The sequence below is a fragment of the Neophocaena asiaeorientalis genome, unplaced genomic scaffold (genome assembly GCF_003031525.2).
Source record: "Neophocaena asiaeorientalis asiaeorientalis breed wild unplaced genomic scaffold, Neophocaena_asiaeorientalis_V1.1 scaffold67, whole genome shotgun sequence".
Taxonomy (NCBI): domain Eukaryota; kingdom Metazoa; phylum Chordata; class Mammalia; order Artiodactyla; family Phocoenidae; genus Neophocaena; species Neophocaena asiaeorientalis.
Window position 1 is genome coordinate 6,291,422 of NW_020173731.1, and position 15,082 is coordinate 6,306,503.

The 15,082-nt window shown below is 42.3% G+C and overlaps 1 protein-coding gene across 2 annotated transcripts in view; it reads left to right on the top strand.

Annotated features, from left to right (window-relative positions):
• Positions 1 to 15,082, top strand: part of KCNH1 (potassium voltage-gated channel subfamily H member 1) — a 409,116-nt gene that overhangs the window by 247,380 nt on the left and 146,654 nt on the right. The window lies entirely within an intron of this gene.

Below are 15,082 nucleotides of genomic sequence, written 5' to 3' on the forward strand. Positions count from 1 at the left end.
CTGTTTGTATCATCTTTAATTTCTTTCATCAGTGTCTTATAGTTTTCTGCATACAGGTTTTTTGTCTCCCTAGGTTTATGCCTAGGTATTTTATTCTTTTTGCTGCGGTGATAAATGGGACTGTTTCCTTAATTTCTCTTTCAGATTTTTCATCATTAGTGTATAGGAATGCAAGAGATTTCTGTGCATTACTTTTGTGTCCTGCTGCTTTATGAAATTCATTGATTAGCTCTAGTAGTTTTCTGGTAGCCTCTTTAGGATTCTCTATGTAGAGTATCATGTCATCTGCAAACCGTGACGTTTTACTTCTTCTTTTCCGATTTGTATTCCTTTTATTTCTTTTTCTTCTCTGATTGCTGTGGCTAAAACTTCCAAAACTATGTTGAATAAAAGTGGTGAGAGTGGGCAACCTTGTCTTATTGCTGATCTTAGTGGAAACGGTTTCAGTTTTTCACCATTGAGGACGATGTTGGCTGTGGGTTTGTCATATATGGCCTTTATTATGTTGAGGTAAGTTCCCTCTAGGCCTACTTTCTGGAAGGTTTTTATCATAAATGGGTGTTGAATTTTGTCAAAAGCTTTCTCTGCATCTGTTGAGATTATCATATTTTTTATCCTTCAATTTGTTAATATGGTTTATCATATTGATTGATTTGTGCATATTGAAGAATCTTTGCATTCCTGTGTTAAACCCCACTTGATCATGGTGTATGATCCTTTTAATGTGCTGTTGGATTCTGTTTCCTAGTATTTTGTTGAGGATTTTTGCATCTACGTTCATCAGTGATATTGTCCTGTAGTTTTCTTTTTTTGTGACATCTTTGTCTGGTTTTGGTATCAGGGTGATGGGGAGCTCATGGAATGAGTTTGGGAGTGTTCCTCCCTCTGCTATATTTTGGAAGAGTTTGAGAAGGATAGGTGTTAACTCTTCTTTAAATGTTTCATTCAATTTTCTTAAATTTACCAAGACTTGATTTATGAACCAAATATGATCTATCCTGGAGAATATTCCATGAGCACTTGAGAAGCAAGTGTATTCTGTTGTTTTTGGATGCAATATCCTATAAATATCAATTAAGTCCATCTTGTTTACTGTGTCATTTAAAACTTGTGTTTTCTTATTTATTTTCAGTTTGGATGATCTGTACATTGGTGAAAGTGGGGTGTTAAAGTCCCCCACTATGATTATGTTACTGTCGATTTTCCCTTTTGTGGCTGTTAGCATTTCCCTTATGTATTGAGGTGCTCCTATGTCGGGTGCATAAATATTTATGATTGTTATATCTTCTTCTTGGATTGATCCCTTGATCATTATGTAGTGTCCTTCTTTGTCTCTTGTAATAGTCTTTATTTTAAAGTCTGTTTTATCTGATATGAGAATTGCTACTCCAGCTTTCTTCTGATTTCCATTTGCATGGAATATCTTTTTCCAACCCCTCAGTTTCAGTCTGTATGTGTGCCTAGATCTGAAGTGGGTCTCTTGTAGACAGCATATATATGGGTGTTGTTTTTGTATCCATTCAGCCAGTCTATGTCTTTTTGTTGGAGCATTTATTCCATTTACATTTAAGGTGGTTATCGATATGTATGTTCCTATTACCATTTTCTTAGTTGATTTGGGTTTGTTATTGTAGGTCTTTCCTTGTCTTGTGTTTCCTGACTAGAGAAGTTCCTTTAGTATTTGTTGTAAAGCTGGTTGGGTGGTGCTGAATCTCTTGACTTTTGTTTGTCTGTAAAGGATTTAATTTCTCCTTCGAATCTGAATGAGATCCTTCCTGGGTAGAGTTATCTTGTTTGTAGGTTTTTCCCTTTCATCACTTTAACTATGTCCTGCCACTCCCTTCTGGCTGGAAGAGTTTCTGCTGAAAGATCAGCTGTTAACCTTATGGGGATCCCCTTGTATGTTATTTGTTGCTCTTCCCTTACTGTTTTTAATATTTTTTCTTTGTATTTAATTTTTGATAGTTTGATTAATATGTGTCTTGGTGTGTTTCTCCTTGGCTTTATGCTCTATGGGACTCTGTGCTTCCTGGACTTGATTGACTATTTTCTTTCCCATATTAGGGAAGTTTTCAACTATAATCTCCTCAAATATTTTCTCAGTCCCTTTCTTTTTTTCTTCTTTTTCTTGGACCCCTATAATTCGAATTTTAGGTTTGTCCCAGAGGTCTCTGAGACTGTCCTCAATTCTTTCCATTCTTTTTTATTTATTCTGCTCTGTGGTAGTTATTTCCACTATTTTATCTTCCAGGTCACTTATCTGTTCTTCTCCCTCAGTTATTCTGCTATTGATTCCTTCTAGAGAATTTTTAATTTCATTTATTGTGTTTTTCATCATCGTTTGTTTGCACTTTAGTTCTTCTAGGTCCTTTTTAAATGTTTCTTGTATTTTCTCCATTCTATTTACAAGATTTTGGATCATCTCTACTATCCTTACTCAGAATTCTTTTTCAGGTAGTCTGCCTATTTCCTCTTCATTTGTTTTGTCTGGTGGGTTTTTACTTTGATCCTTCATCTGCTGCGTATTTCTCTGTCTTCTCATTTTGCTTAACTTGCTGCATTTGGGGTCTCCTTTTCACAGGCTGCATGTTTGTAGTTCCCATTGTTTTTGGTGTCTGACCCCAGTGGCTAAGTTTTGTTCAGTGGGTTGTGTAGGCTTTCTTGTGGAGGGGACTGTTGCCTGTTTTCCGATGGATGAGGCTGGATCTTGTCTTTCTGGTGGGCAGGACTGCATCCAGTGGTGTGTTTTGGGGTGTCTATGAACTTACTATGATTTTAGGCAGCCTTTCTGCTCCTAGGTGGGGTTGTGTTCCTGTCTTGTTAGTTGTTTGGCATGGTGTGTCCAGCACTGGAGCTTACTGGTCGTTGAGTGGAGCTGGGTCTTAGCATTGAGACGGAGAGCTCTTGCCAGTTGATATTACGTGGGGCTAGGAGGTCTCTGGTGGTCCAGTGTCCTGAACTCGGCTCTCCCACCTCAGAGGCTGAGGCCTGACACCTAGCCGGAGCACCAAGACCCTGTCAGCCACATGGCTCAGAAGAAAAGGGAGAAGAAAAAAGAACTATCTAAAATAAAATAAAGTTATTAAAATAAAAAAATTTTTTAAATTATTAAAATTTAAAAATAGGAGAGCAACCAAACCAATAAACAAAACCACTAATGATAACAAGCACTAAAAACTGTACTAAGATAAACATAAAAATCAGAAACTAGTCAGTCACATACAGCAATCCCCAAGTGTGCAGTTGCTCCCAAAGTCCACCACCTCAATCTTGGCATGATTCGTTGTCTATTCACGTATTCCACAGATGCAGGGTACATCAAGTTGATGTGGAGATTTAATCCGCTGCTCCTGAGGCTGCTGGGAGAAATTTCCCTTCTCTTCTTTGTTTGCACAGCTCCTGGGGTTCAGCTTTGGATTTGGCCCCGCCTCTGCGTGTAGGTCACCCTTTGGTGTCTGCTCCCTGTCCAGACAGGACGGGGTCAAAGGAACAGCTGATTCGGGGGCTCTGGCTCACTCAGGCCGGGGGAGAGAGGGGCATGGAATGCGGGGCCAGCCTGCAGTGGCCGAGAGGCCGGCGTGACATTGCACCAGCCTGAGGTGCACCGTGTGTTCTCCTGGGGAAGTTGTCCCTGGATCATGGGACCCTGGCAGTGGCAGGCTGCACAGCCTCCCAGGAGGGGAAGTGTGGATAGTGACCTGTGCTCACGCACAGGCTTCTTGGTGGCAGGAGCAGCAGCCTTAGCATCTCGTGCCCATCTCTGGTGTCCGCCTTGATAGCTGGGGCTTGTGCCTGTCTCTGGAGCTCGTTTAGGCGGTGCTCTGCATCCACTCTCCTTGCGCACCAGGAAACAATGGTCTCTTGCCTCTTAGGCAGGTCCAGACTTTTACCCAGTCTCCCTCCCGGCTAGCTGTGGCACACTGGTCCACATCAGGCTGTGTTCACGCAGCCAACCCCAGTCCTCTCCCTGGGATCTGATCTCTGAAGCCCGAGCCTTAGCTCCCAGCCCCACCCGTCCCAGAGGGTGACCAGACAAGCCTCTCTGGCTGGTGAGTGCTGGTTGGCACCGATCCTCTGTGTGGGAATCCCTCTGCTTTGTCCTCTGCATCCCGTCGCTGCGCTCTCCTCTGTGGCTCCAAAGCTTCCCCCCCCGCTACCCCCCATCTCCGCCAGTGAAGGGGATTCCTAGTGTGTGGAAACCTTTCCTCCTTCACAGCTCCCTCCCAGAGGTGCAGGTCCCATCCCTATTCTTTTGTCTGTTTTTTCTTTTTTCTTTTTCCCTATCCAGGTACCTGGAGAGTTTCTTGCCTTTTGGGAAGTCTGAGGTCTTCTGCCAGTTTTCAGTAGGTGTTCTGTAGGAGTTGTTCCACACGTAGATGTATTTTTGATGTATTTGTGGGGAGGAGGGTGGTCTCCAATCTTACTCCTCTGCCATCTTGAAGGTCCTCCATTTGGTTATTTTTAATTATCCTTGGCCTCCCCAGGCCTACATTAGTGTGGACCAAGATATAAGAACACATAGGGGCCAAATAATGTCCACTTAAGGGCAGTTCATCCCCAGTATGTCAGGTGCTGGGAGATTTTATTGTGGATACAAAAGAATTCTAACCCAAAGACCTGCTGAGAACAGATACCAGAGTGGAGTTACAAAATGGGAAGATCAGCATTCGGCAAGACTAGGGGGAGAGTAAACGTAAACGTTTGTCACATGGTCTGCTTGATCCTTCCATCTTCTAAAGAGGTGAGCGTATTAGTGTTTGGTTTGCTAATGAATTATACAGCGGGTTGCTCCAGGGGGTCCATTTGCTGAAGGTGGGTGCTCAGCCTCATGGAGCCCTGAGCACTGTTAGCACCATTAATGGTCCATCGTAATTGTCCAGTGGTCTAGAAATGCCACTCCTGTGTTTCTTGAAAGCTCATTAATTCAACCTGAGAAGGAGCAGAGCTGTACACCACACAGTCGATGTAATAGCATCTGTTTTTCTCACTTCTTTGCAGAGAGCTCTCCCAGCCTTCTGCAGGTCTGGTGATGGGTCTATGTTGGATGATTTTGAATATTTTGTAGGCACATTCTGTATTTGTTTCACTTAAGGCATTTTAGAGGAAAAACTGCGTTCTCCTTAACTCTGGCTTGTTGGCTTGTTACTAGATGCGTGAGGGAATGTGGGTGGCAAGGGCACCCGTACCCAGCTGGAAAACAGCAACTCCCTAGACTTCTTGCAGTCTATCAGGGTTGTCTACCCCATCGTCACTGAGGCGTTTTTCAGCCTGCCTTACTTAAACTCCAGCTATTTTGTCACCTGAATCTGAAAATAGTGACACCACACAAGGGTGATTATGACTAATAAATGTCATGATTAAAGGAAGTATAGCCACTCAGTAAATATTAGTTGAATTTGAATTCCCCCATCATCCCTGGAGCATCACCTCATTAAAGGTATCGTACTTTTGTCTGGTATATGATAGGTACTTTTCATCCTGTCCGTTTGTTAGCTCATTCCCTCTCCATCTGTGTTCCTTGTCCATCTGCCAACCTAGAAAAACCTTCTTCGTGTATATAAATGAAGAGTTCAGTTTTTTTTAGACAACACTTTTTATGTTTTGGGTTTTATTAAGATGGAGTGCTGTACAATATTATTATTTGCAAGGAATAATTTAGTGTCTTATCAAGATAATTAAGACACTATGTTTTCTGTAGATGGGCCTGGTCATGGTAGGGGAGAAAACAAGGTACTCTTCTGCCCTCATGCTGTTTTTGGCTAACGGAGCAAATGTGAAATCCAGAGCTGGTGGATACAAAGTCAAGTTTGCACGTATGTTAGATTTACTGTGTGGGTGCATGTTGGGTCAGTGTCAACAGCCAGCCTGCTGTCAGTGGAATTAGGGCACTCAAACAGGTATTTCTTTGCAGGAGTTTGTTAAAGAGGGAGCTCATGTTGTACCCAATTTAAAACCTGTTTTTCAGAAGTTTTCAGGATTTTCTCACACCCTGTCATCCACATGTATTTCTTAATCCCCACCAGAGTGTACATGGGGGTTTAAAGACATCAAGTCCCTGCCTCTGAACCCTCTGCCCCTCCCTACTTGTGCTTAGATTCCAGTAGTAGTTACAGTACCCAAGGGTCACTTGCTCCTGTTGATTCATTGGTTCTTAGGAAAAAAGACAGCCTCTTGATATATACAGGGGGAAAAGTCTATTAGTGGACAGTTTTCCCTGTATTAAAATAAGAGAAGAGATTGTGGAAGACTTGAGGTGTAAGATATATTAGCCGCTATTATTCCAACAAAGATTCAAGAATCTGGATCCTTGTGGCCCAGTTACCTTTTCCTCCTGTCCCAGAAGGTTGGTTAAGTTGTCACAGTGGGTGGTGGAGAGAAACGTAAATTTCTTAAGCAGTCTTAAGAGCATCTACATTTAATCCAGATGGGTAGTAAAAGTCACCATCTCTCAATTAATTATGATTTTTCCTAGCCCAACTCATGTTCTAAAAATCAGACTTTACTGTCTTTACAATGCAGAGGATCCCAGAGGCTTAGGGCTGGAAGGAACTAGCTGTGAGCTTACAGTCTCTGGGTTTTACAGTGAGCCTTGGAGGCTGGTCTGTTGTAGTATTAATGATATCAAACCACTGTGGCTCCCTTTTAGAAGAAGACAGGTATAAATACATTTAACTAAAATGAGAGTAGTTAGGAGGAAGGTGAGGCATAAGCTAATGAATCTCTTAAATTCTTGAATGGTATTAAGCAGGAAACAGCCCCATTTGTGATCCCATTAATGACTGACCACTTGGGGGCTCAGGCTTTGAATCGTTTTTTAAGTAGCAGGGACAGATTTTTGCAGATGCTAAGGCTCTGTTTTGCTTGACCACCTTTCTGTTTACTGGCCCACATTGTAGGACAGCTGGCCTGGTGCCCATTTAAGGGGAGAAAGGTAACAGGCCAACATAAGATTCCAAATCTCGAGTCTGACCTCGTTAGAAGCATGCTTACTAGTGGTGTAAACCATGGCATCCTTCCTCCTGATGGTTTGGATGATCTTGTGACTTGTTTGAGTTTTGTTATTTCAACAGTAGCAGGGAGGCAGCTGTAGTTTAGGAGATATTCCTTTGTGTCCAAAATGATACCCCCTCAGAACACTTTGAATACTTTGACTCAGACCATCCCCTTGCCTTTAGACCATCCTTTGAAAACAGACTTTAACTTTCCTAGTCCCTGGAGAAGACTTAAGACTTGCTTTTGCAAGCCCTGTTTGCAAAATTCTAGAAGCAGGTGCTTCCAGAAGTCTCATCCAGGCCCACCTGGTGTGATGTTACCATTTCCATCTCACCTTTCCTAACTGGGTGCAGAGGAGAGCCTCATCACAGCTAAGTACCTCTCTTGCCTTGCCCCAGGCATGTGTACCGAAACCATGAGTTGCCCCGGCCAGTTCTGGTTTTCATGGGGCTTTTTCCCCTTGTTTTCTTCTCCATCTTTCTTTTTTCTCACAATGTATTTTCTTTTCCTTGCCTTTCATTTAACCCTCTAAAAGCCTGGAAATGTTCAGGAGAATGGTTGCTATGTTTTTGTTTTCTCAGATCTAGGCTACTTTTTTGAGAGAAAAACAACTCCAGAGCCGTTATCTAAGGTGTGTACTTTGCCTTTACTGGAAGAAAAGCACTGTAATTCAGCTAATGCTATGGATGAAAGACATCTATTCTATGATCCATGCTGTCATAGACTGAGAAAAGTAAATATGTGATCAGACATTTCCTGGAGAAAACATTAGAGTATGCACGTGTGTGCGCATGTGCGTGCACGCACACACACACACACAGACACACACACACACACACACTCCTCCCTCTCCCAGCACTAGTTAGCTTGCTCATGGATCCTGGGGCCACTCCCTTATTCCAGCCAGATCCCCCTGTAGACAGACAGTCAAGAAATCCTTCATTTGTTCCAGAGAAGATAGAATCCAGCCTGAGTGCTAAGTCAATTCCTTCTGCTATAAATACAGATTATTTTTCTTTAAAGTCTATCTTTAAAAGACAGTTTTAAAGAACTAAAAAGTTTTAAAAGATACACAGAATATTTCCAACTGAACTTGAGTAGAACATCACTTTAAAACTGAAGTCACATTTGATATACAGCTGTGCTGTCTTATAGCCCTCTGGGGACTTTCCTTACTGTAAACTTGGAAAGACTTTGTGAAAACGCTATTTCATCGTTAAGATAATAGGAACTTGTTTAGCTCTTCACAAAGTATTCTCGCAAACTAATAACAATGACAGTAACAATATCTGGTGTTTATCAGTTGCTGAGTATGTGGCAGACACTGTTCAAAGTGCTTTCCAGGCTCATTTAATCCTCTCAATAACCCTATCACATACGGACTGTTATTATCCCCATTTTCAGATGTGGAGACTGAGACATCAAGGGGCTATGTAACTTTACCCAAGTCACACAACCAGTAAGTGCTAAGGCAAAGGATTCAACTGAAGCTGTGGTTGATTGTAAGGCTTTTGTACTTCCCACTACCTCGTGTGCCCTCTTAATCATTAGTGTCAAGTGAGAATCCTGTTTCAGATCAGTTAAGCGACTTCATTCTGGTGCCCCAACCAGAAGTGACCAAAAAACCATTTAACGTTTTTCCTTTTCCTTTTACTGATTTTTTTCCCTTCTATGTCATGAGCCTCTAGGTCAATATTTTATTGAACTCAAAACATTCACTGAACCCCTATTATGCACCAGGTGCTACGTGACCTTTGGTGGTACAAAGATAATGAACTTACTGTCCTTAAGGAATTCACAATCTGAGTTTGGGGGTTAAGCAGATAAAACGCAGTGACAAATGCAAGCAGTGTGGAAAATGTTCTACTCGGGCTAAGTACATGGCATTCTGGGAACACTGAGGATGGGGCACTGTCCTAGTCTAGGGACGGTCCAGAAAAGCTTTGTAGGGGAATTGAGTCTCCAAGAACAAATGGGAATTAGCCAGATTGAGATAAGAAAGATGTTGTAGACAGAAGAAATACCTTGTGCAAAGGCCCAGATATATTTGAGAGCACAGAGCCTTTGGGGACCTCCAAGAACTTTTATGTGACCTTGAGTTTAGAAGAAAAGAAGCCAGAGAGATGGGCAGGATTTTGATAATGAAGACTGCTGTAAGTCATTGTAAGCAGTGTTGGCTCTGCAGTTGGCTGTGTCATTGAAGAATTTTAAGCAGGTCAGGTAGAGAGCGGGATAGAATAGATGAATTAAGCTTAGAGGCAGGGAGACCCATTTAGGAGGCTATTATAATTGTCTAGATAAGAAATGATGAGGGTCCTGACCTAAGGCAGAGGCAGTGAGTCAAGCTTTTTCTGCCTCCCCGGGATACACTTAATTGCTTCACTTGTTGCCTTCAGCAGCCAGCCTGTCTGCCTGGTTTTCCATTCAGCCCCTGAATCTTCATCCCTTTCTTTGTCTTCCCGCACTGCAATTCATGTACCTGTCTCTCCTATTAGACCTCAACTCCTCAAAGGCAGCCAGTGTATCTTTTTAATCTTTATTTTCACTGTACAAGTACTGTGTCTGGTACATGTTTTACAAGTTCATAATGGAGATCAGTTTAGTATGGCCATAGTCTAGGGTCCTTTTTGAAAAGGACTAAAGGGACTGTTGGAAAGGAAGGATGAGGGGGTAGAACTCTTTTGCTCTACAGTAAATTGAATGGCGCTGACAGATGAGAATTGCCTATGACTTGGACTCTGCCAAAATGCATTAGCGTTCTTCTGGGATTTAAGGTAATTTCCTGGCAGGCTTAATGTTTACTCTTAGTAACGTTTACACAACTTCTTTGCCATCTCTTAAAAACGAATTAGACTTCAACACAAGTAATTAAAGATGGGAATAGCAAAAAAAAAAAAAAAAAAGGGAATAGCATCGTTCGGTTCTATTACCTGTGTCCCTGAGTACGAACCTACCCTCTACACTGTAAGTGAAACCCTGCTCTCCTCCCTGTAAGTTGTATGGGGGATGGACATTTAGCTAAGGGGCTTGCAAAATTTCTTTAACTTTTAAAATATGAAAGCCTCCACGGAAGCCAAATAGAGAAATCAGATTTTTACAAGGAGCTGTTCTTGCTGAAGTCAGGGCCAGTTTGGGGGGCCCACAGCCTTGTACAGCTAGCTGCCTTTTCCACCCCTTCCCCACTCCTAAATAAAGGGGCTGTGAAAAGCACTAATCAAGACCATCCACATTTTCCCTCCTAACTATTCACTTTGATCTAGTTCTCTTAAGTTTCAAACTATTATTACATGAGCTTTTCACAGGCACTTAGTGGTTTTGTTTTTATGTTCCATCACTTTTGGACCCTGGTGTCTTCCAACAAGAGGGGGATTTGGCTTCTCTTCTGTCTTCCTCCCAGGTTCTCATATACCCTTCTCCAGCACTGACTGGAAGACATTCTTGCACCTTGCAGTAGATGCCTTCCAAGACCTTAACCCAGAGATAATCATCATTTAGGTAAAAGACTTATCCCACTGCTGGGCATATACCCTGAGAAAACCATAATTCAAAAAGAGTCATGTACCAAAATGTTCATTGCAGCTCTATTTACAATAGCCCAGAGATAGAAACAACCTACGTGTCCATCATCAGATGAATGGATAAAGAAGATGTGGCACATATATACAATGGAATATTACTCAGCCATAAAAAGAAATGAAATTGAGCTATTTGTAATGAGGTGGATAGACCTAGAGTCTGTCATACATAGTGAAGTAAGTCAGAAAGAGAAAGACAAATACCATATGCTAACACATTATATGGAATTTAAGAAAAAAAATATGTCATGAAGAACCTAGGAGTAAGACAGGAATAAAGACACAGACCTACTAGAGAACGGACTTGAGGATATGGGGAGGGGGAAGGGTAAACTGTGACAAAGCTAGAGAGAGGCATGGACATATATACACTACCAAACGTAAGGTAGATAGCTAGTGGGAAGCAGCCGCATAGCACAGGGAGATCAGCTCAGTGCTTTGTGACAGCCTGGAGGGATGGGATAGGGAGGGTGGGAGAGAGGGAGATGCAAGAGGGAAGAGATATGGGAACATATGTATATGTATAAATGATTCACTTTTTTATAAAGCAGAAACTAACACACCATTGTAAAGCAATTATACTCCAATAAAAAAAAATAACTGGAAAAAAAAATCCTTTATTGCAAGGATAAGTGTTAAGAAAGTAACATTTCCCTTGAATTCTCGCAGTTTATCGTTCTTGTTAAAATTTAATTATACCTCACGAGCTCTGGCGCATGTGGGTATATTTAATGGCCTTTGTGCTTTTACCGAATGTGTTAAAATTAATACTTGGCCTTACAGAAAAAGAGGCTGAACTCTGTGCCTAAAGATTTTTCAGGATTACTAAGAGGCTTAAGAGAGATCAAAGAGACCTCAGTTTGTTTGTGCCGACATGTGAAAGAGTAGTTATTTTTTTCTTGAGCCACAGAGAAAGGATTTGCGTACATAAAATTTGGTAAAGGATTACTTATTGGAAGAAATGAAAGGCATTCTATGAGTAAGAGTTTTTACGCACTTTGTTGAAGATGATCAGCCTAGTTCTCTCTTCTGTCTTAGCCCCGTTCTCCCCATCTGTTTTCAGAAAGCTTTACCGCTCATGTTCAGAAGCCCACCAAGGGCTGGGGTGAGGGGCTCCCTGTCAGCCCTGTTAGGTGGCTATGTAATGAATTCTTTCTGTCCAGTAAGGTAATGCTGAGGTTGTGCCCCACTTTTTTTTTTTTTTTTTTTTTTTTCCGGTACGCGGGCCTCTCACTGTTGTGGCCTCTCCCGTCGCAGAGCACAGGCTCCGGACGCGCAGGCTCAGCGGCCATGGCTCACGGGCCCAGCCGCTCCGCGGCATGTGGGATCCTCCGGGACCGGGGCACGAACCCGTGTCCCCTGCATTGGCAGGCGGACTCTCAACCACTGCGCCACCCAGGGAAGCCCTGTGCCCCAGTTTAGAAATCTGATTCATAAACACAATAGATTCAGTAATTCTCAGCTCTATTAAGGGTGATTATTCACTTTGAGAAAGGTCTTTGCGAGTAAGTGTATTTACCCCAATTCCTGAAAATAGCCCTCTCTTAATGCTTTCTGGGGACTGTGTATGGATCATGTATACAGGCTAGAGGAAGGAGAAGAGAAACGCAAAGCTAAGATGTTTAGGGATCTGCTGGCTCTTTGCAGAACAATTCACAAAGGTGATAAAGAATCTCTGAAATGATTTGTTTCTCAAATTCAATTTATACATATCTTTTTTTGTAGAAATGCAACGCCCATTTAATGATTTGTCTAAAGAGTATCGCAATCGTAATTTTCTGATATTCGATGTGCTGTATAATATATAAGACATTTCAGTATACAGAATGATATCTGCAACCCCTTCTGAGTGCCCTCCAGGGCTCAGTGAGAAGCCAAGGATAGAGAATTTAACTTTCTCTCACTATGAGCGTCAATGTCACTTGTGATCTCTGAAGGGAGGTGCTTACCTAGAGATTTAATTCTGCCCCCAGATAACAGTTACTTTCTTTCAAGAAGGCTAGTTATTGAGGGCTCATATACTCAGCCCTCAATAGTTATTGAGGGCTGAGTATATGCCAAAAATGTGCTGGCTAGGTAGGTTTCAAGGAGAGGATTTTCAAACATCTGAGCAGAATCAGATAAAGGGCCAGCCTCACCAGGAGTTCTCTGCTTTAGTACATTGTAGGAATTTGGCAAATCAGGACATATCCAGAGAGGGCTGACTACAGGGAGAAGGTTCTGGAAGGCATTTTGGTTGAGAAAATGTTGAAGAAACAAGGGCTATTTACCCGGAAAAGGGAAGATTTTTGGTAAAGAGATCCATGAAAAATGTCTCAGTTCTCACTGTTCAGCATGATAGCTGTGAACCACACGTGGCTATTTAAAGTAATTAAAATTAAATAGAAATTTAAAAAATAGTTCTTCAGTTACACCTGCACATTTCAAGGGCTCAGTAGCCACATGTGGCAAGTAGTTATCATATTGGACAACACACAGATTTCCATCTCTGCAGAAAGTTCTGTTAGACAGCGTTGCACTGCATATCTGAGGGATTTCATGTAAAAGAAAGAATGGATTCAAACCGCATATCCCCAGAAGGTACAGTTTTGCCCAATGGAGAAGAACCGGGGGGGATGTTTTTCCAACACTTGAGGTAGTCGGGAACAGAAGAAGCAGAGTCGGAAGCTCTCTAAGAGGGGAAATATTGCCTCTCGATGACCCTTGTCCAGGATACTATAGAGGAAGTATGGGCATCTCAGCTGTCAGACTTTGTCTGCTTGAGCATGTCAGGCCCTGAGCCTCGGCCCAGCCAGCACACTCAGGCATCGGTTCAGAGCTCTCTGCAACTTCCTGCATTATATGTGATAGAAAGTACCTGGTAGCCTGGCTGAGACCAAACTCAACTTCCTCTCTCCGTTCTGTTTTAAGCTGATTTAAACCCTCCTTGGGAGGTTGGTAATTTACAAAGCTTACGAAAAGCTTTCAAAGAAATTATGCCTAGAAAAAAATTTATTTCTGGAAACTCAAAAATGGGAATATACTTTCTGAAAATAAATGCAGGTGGATGATGGATGAGGATAAAGAAAAGGACTTGTCTTCTAACCCTATGCAGCCTTGAGTTATCCAAGACCCTATATATTCATACACTTGAACTTAAGCCGAATAAAATAATCAATTAGCAGTTGGCAACAGTTTTTCCTTGGAAAAGACACAAAGCAAATAGTTGGCCTGTGTTTGGAGAGGTCTGTGTTTGCAGGGTATCTTAATGGCAAAGTCATGCTTTCTCAAATACTTGGTCAAATTTATATAGAATTGAGGGACCGTAATAAGTAGGTATTTATAAAGCTCTTTAGTAGCTTTTGAAGAGACTGTGCCTGAGAATTCAAATAATTATTTCTGGAAATCTGAAACCAGGGTTGGTTACCTGAGGGCATTCCTTAATTGAAGCTTGATGGTGTTGCCCTTCCTAAGAATCTCAGTTCTGGTCAAGCCTGGGCAGTTTTATTGGTCTTTTGGAGTTCTGAAAGGACACTCTCAAACTGCCTGAGAGTACCAGAGGAGGAAAATGACACTCATTAAATATTTTAGGATTGTCTGTCTAAGAGGTCAAGAGAAAAAAGGAATTGCATTTCTGTAGAGTCACTGGAGACAGATTGTGGTCTGAACACCTCAGCTATCTTGGATTGACCTTGCCATTTTCCAAACTCTCCATAGGAAATCATTGTCTACTCTTTTTTTAACCTTAGTTGTTTATTTTTCAATGTCTTTTAATTTGCTTTTTTGAGGACATGGATGGCATGGATGGTGTAAGCAGCTGGTCTCTCCTCTTCCTTCTCTCTCCTCTCCTATTCAATACAGAATCGGGTTTACACCTATCCAATGGATAGGGATAAAATATGCTCTAGGCAAGTGTTTTTTTATCATTGGTGTTTTCCAATCCGCCCTGTGCTTGAAACTCAGGTATCAGTCCTGTGCCCTGACCCTCTGAGAAAATGTCTTGTCCAGGCAGACACAGATGATTTATTTGCCAGAACTGAGTTTCTTCGGGAAAGCATCCTTGGTTTGATCTGGCTACACTGAGAAAGGAGCTCTTGACTATGTCTGTACATGGTCAAGAGAAAGTTCTCACGGGCAGTGATGAAGTTAAATGAAATTAAAGGATGGGTGGAGTTTGTGGCATGGGTGAGGGGGGCAAAGCATTCCAGGGAGCGGAAGTGGCACATGCAAGGGGAGAGAAACACCAGAGCTTGAGATGTTTAAAGGAAACTCAAGGATGGTTCTGTGAAAAGAAGTAATGGGAGAATCATTCATTTATTAACAAATATTTATTAAGAACCCATGATTTGGGCTTCCCTGGTGGTGCAGTTGTTGAGAGTCCCCCTGCCGATGCAATGGACACGGGTTCATGTCCCAGTCCGGGAGGATCCCACGTGCCGCGGAGCGGCTGGGCCGTGAGCCATGGCCGCTGAGCCTGCGCGTCCGGAGCCTGTGCTCCGCAACGGGAGAGGCCACAACAGTGAGAGGCCCACGTA